At 33.7% G+C, this 11,426-nt stretch overlaps 1 long non-coding RNA gene across 1 annotated transcript in view; it reads right to left on the bottom strand.

Annotated features, from left to right (window-relative positions):
- Nucleotides 1-654: 654 nt before the first annotated feature.
- Nucleotides 655-11,426, bottom strand: part of LOC136831288 (uncharacterized) — a 230,369-nt gene continuing 219,597 nt past the window's right edge. The window contains exon 3 of the long non-coding RNA XR_010850826.1: nucleotides 655-737. This is a non-coding gene — a long non-coding RNA (uncharacterized lncRNA). The remainder of the gene's footprint in view (nucleotides 738-11,426) is intronic.

Below are 11,426 nucleotides of genomic sequence, written 5' to 3'. Positions count from 1 at the left end.
ATTAAACTGCGAATCTGGTAATACATTAAATATTGCAAAACAAGTTAGACTATATTATTGTTTTTTTTTTTTTTTATCTACTCGTTCACAGACGAGCGCATAACCAAGGCACAGAAATACCCATAATGTATCGCCAACTGAAACCAGAATACCACAGAAAGCCAGGGACTCACATCAAAGACGGATTCATGCATAGCTGTGGAGTATCATGGCAAATGATACAGCGAAAAGCCTTACGGGTATTTGTGTGAATGTTGCTAAGTGAAACAGATCCCGAACAAGTCAGCGCTCTCTTCCATAAGTAAATAGATTAGAATACATTTGCTCTCCCCACCCCCCAGGAATCTTCAGTCATATTTACGCACGCACATACGCATGTAACACTTACACAAACACGCACACACGCATATATATATATATATATATATATATATATATATATATATATATATATATATATATATATATATATATATATATATGTACGTATGCATGGATAGGTATATATGAATATGTAGTGAGTATTCTTCTGACGAGGTTAACACCGAGAAATATCTTTACCCTTCAAAACTATTCTAAAAGAAGAGCTCTAACAGCACCTGGAAATTCATTTACTACACTACTGAACTACAATTTCCAATATCATTAATAACTCACCTACTGTAGAGCCAGGCACTGGAACTTCCACTCACTCCCGAGCCTCAGAAAGACTTCGATCCAAAGGCCATTTCATTCTGCTGAAGAAAAATAGTAATATTTAAATAACATTAACTATTGCATTTTATAAAATTTTAACGCTGTAACCGTTACATGTAAACGGCAAACATCAATTTAAAAACTTTAGTATATATATATATATATATATATATATATATATATATATATATATATATATATATATATATATATATATATATATCAGTACAGTAAGCTACAAACGTCCTTCAATATCCAATTCGCTCTACCTCGGAAATAATATATTTTCATATATGTTACCGAAGGGAATTTTTTAGTTGATAATAAGTTCGTCGTCCCGTGGGCTCGAACCAGCGAAGGACAAGAACTCAGGACTACAGTGGAAGCATTAACCCATCCGGCCAGCAAGTGGGGTATAAGTGGATATCGGCTCCCATCTACAAATCCCCCGTCGAACTCATGTGTTTGTATTTAGAGACGATATCCACCCACCTCTGCCATGTTGACCGTGTAATGCGTTTGTCGCACGCAGCCATATTATGACTTTTTATCACATCACCGTGATTCATATACAATCAGTAAGCTACAAACGTCTTTTAATATCCAATTCGCTCTACCTCTAAAATAATATATTTTCATATAAGTTACCGAAGGGGAATTTTTTAGTTGGTAATAAGTTCGTCGTCCCGTGGGCTCGAACCAGTGAAGGACAAGAACTCAGGACTACAGTGGACGCATTAACCCATCCGGCCAGCAAGTGAGGTAAAAGTGGATATCGGCTTCCATATACAAATCACCCGTCGAACTCAGGTGTTTGTATTTAGAGACGATATCCACCCACCTCTGGCATGTTGACCGTGTAATGCGTTTGTCGCATGCAGCCATATTATGACATTTTATCACATCACCATAGTCCTGAGTTCTTGTCCTTCGCTGGTTCGAGCCCACGGGACAACGAACTTATTATCAACTAAAAATTCCCTTCGGTAACATATATGAAAATACGGAAGAGGTAGAGCGAATTGATATTAAAGGACGTTTGTAGCTACTGATTATATATGAATCATATGATAAAAATCATATATATATATATATATATATATATATATATATATATATATATATATATATATATATATATATATATATGTGTGTGTGTGTGTGTGTGTGTGTGTGTGTGTGTGTGTGTACATGTATGTATGTGTGTGTGTCGAAGTTCTACTGCACGATTCGGCAGTAAAGGTATGAGAAAGCAGTTGTTGTTGTGACGCAATTTATCCGGACCCACCTGTTATGGGAAATTTAGGTTCCAACTTCGTATATGACTTTTGTGAAAGTGGTAGCGCCCTGGCCTTTCATCAGAGAGACTGAGTTCCGACTTTCATGTGAGTCAGAAATTTATATATATATATATATATATATATATATATATATATATATATATATATATATATATATATATATATATATATATATATATATATATATATATATATATATATATATATATATATATATATATATATATATATATATATATATACATATGTGTGTGTATGTACATGAAATCTTAACTTTTATCAAAAGGCAGCACAAATAGTTTTATTCTTAACCAGATCCTCTGATGAATAAACCAAATGCCAGACGAAACAAGGGTTCAAGGAACACTAGACTTTGGGCAACATGAAACTCCCAAAAGATGGTGACCAAAACCAAGACCTAAAACTTAACAATTACCTATTAATTAACACTTCATACTTAAAATTATGGTAACCCTCCCCGAAAAACTGCTGGATTAACTAGAGAAAAAGACATGAGCATACAGTACGCGTACACTTCCCTCAATCTCCTTCCTAGTTACTATACCGAAAAGTAAGACATGCCAGTGATAAAATGAAAACAACTTGCATGTATACGATAGGCGGAGACACAGATAGGAAAAACCTTAAGAGATTACTAACTAATTTCCTTAACACCAACAATTTACAAAAGATATGCATGCACCTTAATTTTTATCAATGATACCTAAATGTTGAAAATACACTCGTACTGTCTGCAGCTGAAAAACGCTGTTATTCTCATTAATGCTGTGGCTGGAGATTTCTCTTGTCACAAATGTGGTCAAGTAATTATAGGCAAAAGGAATCCTCACACTTCTCCGGCCGCCAGAGGCTTCCTTATAATTTCCAGAGTATCCAGTAATGCGCTCACAGGCAAGGTTGGACCTTGCTGCAACAGTGATGGGCGACAGCGAAAACCCACAACTATGCTTGCGCAGGGGGAGCACAGGTCAGGCCCCATACCAACAGCAGAAGAAAGTGAAGCAAACGAGCTTAAAATACTCCAGCCTTGACCAGAAAGCAGTTTTGACAAAGCCATGAACTAAGAGCAAAGGCAAAGCTGGGTGCTGTACCTCGCTGCAGGGAACCGTAGAAGAGTTAACTTTCGCCTAACGAAAATGTTCCCCCACATTTAAGTAGGGGCGTTCAGAAAAAAAAAAAAAAACCAAAGCGAAAAACCATCAGGCAAAGAGAAGTAATTATAGATGATGATACAGCGCTCGTTGAAATATGAACTATAAGAAAACTGAAAGGGTGAGATTTGGGAAGACACAAAGGGTAAACGGGTTATTAAGGAAGGAAAGACCGACGTGAAAAAATACTGTCAAGTAGTAGTCACAAAATCATGAAAACCAGAGACTGAGTGTAAGAAAGAGGTGAACGACGCAATGTATGCATAGAGATATGAACAGCTCATGATAAGCCATCTATACAGGTGCATGAAACAGTTATGAAAGCTTTTTTGCGCATGGAACACTGAGTTTTACGCACTCACTGAGCAGTTCTAGTGATCACTGTCTTCCTTTTTCGGAGTCATCCCCTGTTGAATATATATATATATATATATATATATATATATATATATATATATATATATATATATATATATATATATATATATATATATATATATATATATATATATATATATATATATATATGAAATTTTTATCACACCGTGATTTATATACAATCATGAAGCTACAAATGTCGCTTAATATCAAATTCACGCTACCTCGGGAGTATCTCCGATGGAGAATTATCACCGAAGAGGAATTTATATAAGTGATAAATGAATTAGTACCACCGGGATGCGAACCCTTGACATGGACCCATTCAGCGACTCCAGTAGACGTTACCACCACCGAAGGAGAATTTGTATAAGTGATAAATGAATTAGTACCACCGGGATGCGAACCCTTGACATGGACCCATTACGTTACCATCTTTGTTTATATAAGTGATAAATGAATTAGTAAATATGACATGGACCCATTCAGCGACTCCATAGACGTTACCACCGCGCGGTGGTAACGTCTATGGAGTCGCTGAATGGGTCCAATACTAATTCATTATCAAATCGCGAACCCTTGACATGGACCCATTCGATATAGACGTTACCACCGCGCGGTGGTAACGTCTATGGAGTCGCTGAATGGGTTTATCGTTGTCCCGGTGGTACTAATTCATTTATCACTTATATAAATTTCGGCGATAATTTCCATCGGAGATACTCCCGAGGTAGCGTGAATTTGATATTAAGCGACATTTGTAGCTTCATGATTTTATATATATATATATATATATATATATATATATAATATATATATATATATATATATATATATATATATATTATAACACACTGAGCAGTTCTAGTGATCACTGTCTTCCTTTTTCGGAATCATATATGTTATATATATATATATATATATATATATATATATATATATATATATATATATATATATATATATATATATATATATATATATATATATATATATATATATATATATATATATATATATTACACATTCACTATTGATAGTAACCTAACGCACTTTTAATTAATGCCGAACCATATATCTTTGTTTTCGGCGAAATATGTGCTTTGCCAAGTTACTTTTCACAATGCATTCTTACCAAATGCGCATGATCACATACTGTATCGTTACTCTCAAGTTTCGCTGACGTCTAAATTACGAACATCATTCAACCATTTAGGAAGCGGAGTTTGCTCGGAAATATGACCGCCCCAGGTGGTGTAAGGCTTACACCTGCGTTGAAGAAATTTATGAAAGCAATATTTATCGAAAGGTTAAGCGTCATCCATTCAGGTATTAAAATACAGTTTAATGGCTGTAAAACATAAATTATCCGATATCAAGGCCTTGCACTTGACGTGGTATTGAATGATGCTTCAATAAATTTTTGGTGAAAAATCATTTCGGCATATTCCCTAAGATTACTGTGGTGTTCCGAGATGAGATAATATGTAAGTAACCAAATAGCTTTATATTATTGTGTTTTGCAGTTAATGGCATTCTAGATAACAAATGAACTATTGCATAGTGGCCTAATTTCGAATATATGTAACTGCTGACATTGAACATTTATTGACCTTAAATCCGAACATTTTTGTCTATATATTATGAACAGACTTTGCATTCTTTGACTGCTCATAGCCATGTGAACTTCTTGACAGTTGAGCAAGAGCTTTAATACAGAACATTGTACAGAGGAGATGTATCATAATTCAATTACAAAGCTTTAGTTGTTTGACAGCTACTAGGGTGCAATACTGCCACTGCAGAGCTGGACAATCAATTCCGTAAATTCGATTCACCAAGGATACACGGATTTGACTGCTTTCTTTTACTACCCCACCCACCTTCCCCCTCCACAAAAAAGGCCAAGGTGCTGTATATGTCAAAATGGAATAAGGATTTCGTACTGGAATAAGGATTTCGTACTATCAAAATGAAAAGCCAAAGGTGGGCCAACCTGCGTTGTGTAAAATATTCTGCACTCACCTGCAACTTAGCGCTGATTTTCAATGACTGGATTGAAATAATTTTATTGCTTTTCTGTAATTCATCTTGGATGAATTTTTAATAGATTTACCTTCACGACTCCAAGGAATATAATTTTAAACAATGGTAAGAATGACCCCTTCTATTAACAAAGTATAACATTACTGTTTAAAGAATAAATACAGAACAGGGTTGGGGAGTGAGAGAAGTGAATTCATCCTTATTCACCGCAACACCAAGTTAATCAGTAGGGTGACTAGTACTGACATGAGTTGTAAACACTGCTGGTGATTTTAGCTATATTCCTTTCCTGATAATGATGTTGCAGTCCTGCAATGTGAATGGAGAAAATCAACAATGATTTGAAAAAAACAGCAATCGGCGAGCTGTCAATCAGTCTCACTAGAAGAGCAAGAATCTTTGGAGGCAGGGTCTCAAGAGTAACCCTGGCAGTACAGTTAGGCCAAGGCATGACAGAGGCTTGGGTCAGGGAATTGGCAATGTTAATCTTGTGGCTCATCCAGACTAGTCATCTTTCCCACATCAGCAGTAATTCATGACCAGGTGGGGCAACAGATTAGCCTGCTTGCACAACCAGTAAAATACAGGGCTAATCATGTATGGGTGCTGAGACCTCAACTTACAGTAATGAGTTTTAGGAGTTGGCAAATGAGGGTTACGACTTAGCATCTCTGGGAATGGACTATGTCTAGGAATTCGTGTGTGCGTGTGTGTGAAAATAATTGATTAACTAACGCTCAAAAAGATACGTGAAGTATAAGTTATTAGACAACTGGAGAATATGAATAACATGGATAGAAGGGGATTAGAAATAATGCATAAAATGGGTCAGAAATAATGGAAAGGATAAATAAAATGAGGCAATGCCTGGTTAACCCCCACAAGTATTTTGTTATAGCTTGGTAATTCATTTTATGTTTTGTCTCGCAGCTTTAAAACATTACTGTTGTTACTGTGACATTAAGCTTTCACTGGGCAGTATTGCAGTTCCTGTAACTTTCGGGTTTCACTGAAATGTTAATTCATATAGGCCTATAACGAACCATGCCAAGTGAATCCATTGCAATAATCTGTTGTTCATTGGTTGCTTTTATTTGCTTTATTTGCAATTATTTACATTATGTCCCACTTTGTTTTTAATCATGAATTTACTTAGATTGACTGATAAATTCTGCAAGGCGAGATCCCCTTACTTCAAGCATATTTTGTGATCCTAATGTAGGAACATGCATCAGTTGACAATTTTCTAAATTCCCAGGGTGTTGTATGACATGATATTTCCAAAAAACTACCATCTCTTGCTGTTCATAAAAGGGACTTAGGGGATCTTGGATAAATGTTAACAACGGGCGTAGGGGGTCATAAGTCATAAGCCACTGCTTGACCTCAACAACACTGAGCCCAGTGGGCTTACAGGTACAGGAAATCAATTTTAGAGGTACAGGTAATCAATTTATCACCCAACATGTACCTTAGGCCAAAATTATATATTACAAGAAACATGAGTATGGAGGCAAGAGTCTATAAATTAGCTGAAGATATTAGACATAAAGAAACAAGAAACATGAGTATGGAGTGGTAGCAAGAGTCTACAGAAAGAAAATGAAGACTATCCCTGATAAATTATATATTACAAGAAACATGAGGATGGGGATAGCAAGAGTCTACAGAAATTCTGAAGACAGAGTTTCTTGTCAAGAACAACTACAATACTGAATGTATATGAAGATTTTATTTTCCAGGAAGAGTCTACAGAAGCGAGTGCACAAAGAAGACTAAGAACAATGAACTCTTCACCGATGAGCCTAGCTATACTATTTTGTAAGCGATTAATAATCTACTCCATTAAAACATTGGATGGGAAAGTCCGCCATTACACCTCACTTGTTTGAGTCAAATATGACCTTTCAGTGTGATGCACAATGATATCCTCAACATAGGAATAAGGTAATTCAGGAAAAAATCTTCCGAAAAAACTTTCAGAATTGTGAGTTAAGTATATCTTAGTTTAACCAGACCACTGAGCTGGTTAACAGCTCTCCTAGGGCTGGCCCGAAGGATTAGACTTATTTTTACGTGGCTAAGAACCAACTGGTTACCTTACAGCTTATTGTGGAATCCGAACCACATTATGACGAGAAATGAATTTCTATCACCAGAAATAAATTCCTCTAATTTTTTGGCGGCTCGGAGAGTCGTGCTTGCCAGTCGAAACTCTACCACCCTCCAAAGAACAATTTAATTGTTTGACAAATTAGTGAAAGGTCCTCTATCAGATAAATACTTCTACAAAATGGAATTACTTTGTAACTATTTAAACCAAAGTCTTATTTTTTTCCTCGGTGTTTGTACCAACAGAGTCTAATTTTAATGGCAAACCATGATTATAAGCGTAACTAAACAACCGCTTCCCAGAGAGAAAATCATTACAAAGGGCATGTGTGTGTTCTTCCTCAGAGGAAAGATCACCATAGCGATCAAGAACCTGTCATGTCAAGAAAAAAAAAAACACGCACACGCACAAACAAAGCCAACAACAGGATGAAAGGCAACTGATGAAACTAACATGCCCTACCAGACAATTCCTCCTTCTCGCCAACCCTTGTCGGACATTTTAGTTCTTGAAAAATTCTCGAATTCACAATTATTTTTCCTCTCAGATTCAGGCTTCTAAACATTACATCTGGTTGCGTATGGAATTCGATTCACCATGCAATGGTAGCTATAGATTTTGCTTCAAGATATTACTTGTACTTGAAATCTGTCATTTTCTCTTATTCAGTACATACTATCAATAAGTGCCTCAGCTCCTTGTTTCCCTGTGATCCTAAGGCCGGCTTTCATTTTATTTCCTTGAAGCAACCTGGAAACACATTTTCCCATCGACTTTTAAATATGATAGGGTCATATCGATGTGTATTTAATTTCATTTTCAACTGAAGGAAATTACGGAGGTAACTGGTGCTATGTTCTCTTCGTTTTTTTAATGTTTAATTATTTTTATTTATTTATTTGTTTATTTATTTTATTCATTTCTTTATTCAGCCGTATTAATTCAACGTGATCCAACCAAACAATACTTACACCAACTAATTTTAATTAATATTCTCCTATTTATTTACTTCTTACACAAAAAATTGGTTTCTCTCTTAATCAAATAAGTTAAATGTGCAATGTCAATGAAGAATGTGCTAAGTAAAAAATGAGATCAAACAAATCCCTAATAGCTTGAAGTCTTGAAACTGAATTTCAAGAAAGAGCCAAGAATATACAGAATAATTGTGTATAAAGTTTCAAAATAGAGTGGCAAACATCTTGAAAGCCGCGTACGAGAAAGAAACACAACATTATCACAAGAACTTCAAGATCATGCATAATATGCTTTCCAAATCTCGTGAATTTTGCAGCGAGAGGAATAATACGAAACTTCTCATGGTTGTGAATATAAAGTCAATTTCAAATGCCGCACTTCGGAAGTAATTAGGGGGCGTTTATAAGAGGGGGAATAATAAACCCCGAAGATTACAGGAAACAAAATCAGCAAGGCACTTCGTAGTTCAGACATTTTAAATATATAAGTTGTTCACATGTTAGCGAAGTTTCGAATATAATGGGCAGCTGTTTTCCTTAACTGGTAATTATTTTTCATACAAACAAAATTACAAAAGAATTTGTTTCTTTTGAGTAAACACAAATGAATTTATAATGCTATTACTCTAACAATATTTTAGATATATAGATATTTTATTACTCAAAATTCTTAGCAACAATCATATATCATTTATTGACTTGCTTGTGTATTGAAAAATTTGAATTATTTTGTGCGAATATTTGAAAACCTGCTTTTCGTGTTCCTTCCTAAATCTTTATCAGTGAAATCTCTGTAATTCCAAGATTATAGTTTACAGTTTTATTTTTGTAGCATAAAAAAAAAGAGGGCAGTCATGTATTACAAACTGTAGATGTTGTGTTTAGTCTTACTGAACCATTATAAAGTTTTTTTGTTTTGTTTTTTTGAGCCAGTGTCATCGCAAGGGAATTATATCGAAACATATTAGTTAAATCTTTCATAAAGATAATTTCTTAATGCACATAAATAAGAGAATTATCACACACATCTTCATCACATTCTTCTCTTCTAGAGAAAAATATTAGAACAGAAAACCGCTCCACTAATATTCTTTTACAGCGAGAGTACAATTACGTTCCCACTATCACTCTCTGTCTTTCTACATCTATCAATCTATCGAATGGAATTATGTGCTGCCTGCTTCATTTACTCACTGCTCTCTGTCAGCGAGTACTAACAGGAACATCATTATAACTTACTGTATATTAGCCTGTCAACGTCAATCAGATAATTGTAAACAATATCACTCTGAAGGTATAATGTTTCTTTATTTAGCATTCTATTTACACCACATACCTCAGCTTTAAAGGAACGTTATTAGCTCATTATTAGGCCACGGAAAGGTACCCCTACATTAAAAAACATTTCGTTAATCGATATTCTTTCGGAGTTTTTAACATTTAATTATAGAAAGCGAATTCCCTTACATACATTTATCAAACAACTTTTCGAGATATACAGCATGAAATAATGGGGAGAGAGAGAGAGAGAGAGAGAGAGAGAGAGAGAGAGAGAGAGAGAGAGAGAGTAAAATGACAATTGAAGTTAGCTATAAAGTGAAAACTTGACTTCAGACTTGGAAGTTTACACGAACTTATGTCGTTTAAAATATGATACTGCTTAAAGAACCATATATGATTGGGTAAAGACATTTATTCAAAAAAAATGCAATATTTCATGATGTGTACCCTACTGCAATGTGTAAAATTTTATTTAAATATATATATATATATATATATATATATATATATATATATATAAATATATATATATATATATATATATATATATATATATATATATATATATATAAATAAATATATATATATATATATATATATATATATATATATATATATATATATATATATATATATATATATATATATATATATATATATATATATATATATATATATATATATATATATATATATATATATATATATATATATATATATATATATATATATATACAGTATAATCTAATATCGACAGCACCAGGCTCTCTTGCTTAAAGGCTAGTCCTTAATCTCCGTGCTCAGAGGAAAATGTGTTTTGCAGAGTTGCGTTTCCCAATGCATTCCAAACAAATGTGCAAGGCATATATCGTTGCTTTCAATGTTCGCTTATGTCAAAATTACGAATATCACTCATCCATTTGAGAAGCGGAGTTTGCTAAGAACTACGACCGTCCCAGCTGGGTTAAAAAACATTACATTTTCATTTAAACTTATGAAAGCAATATTTATCCAAAGGTTAAGCGTCACACTCCTGGTAAAAAAAAAAAATAGTGTTTAATGGCTCGGAAACAAAATTATCCGAAATCAATCACTTGCACCTTACGGGATACTAAATAAAGCTGCAATAAATATATAAATGAAAAATGTCTTCGGCATAATCTATTCCTAGCGATGATTTTGGAGTTTCGAGATACTATGAGATAATGCATTAAGAATTAAATGGTATTACTATAATGTATTACTATACTTTAATGAAATTCTAAGTAATAATCGAAATGTTGCACAATGCCCTATTTTCGAAAATAAAAAAAATTTCTGCAACGTGTCATCTAAACTATATATATACATATATATATATATATATATATATATATATATATATATATATATATATATATATATATATATATATATATATATATATATATATATATATATATATATATATATATATATATAT

The sequence above is a fragment of the Macrobrachium rosenbergii genome, chromosome 48, assembly GCF_040412425.1.
Source record: "Macrobrachium rosenbergii isolate ZJJX-2024 chromosome 48, ASM4041242v1, whole genome shotgun sequence".
NCBI classification, from domain to species: Eukaryota; Metazoa; Arthropoda; class Malacostraca; order Decapoda; family Palaemonidae; genus Macrobrachium; species Macrobrachium rosenbergii.
This window is presented reverse-complemented; position numbering and strand designations above follow the sequence as displayed.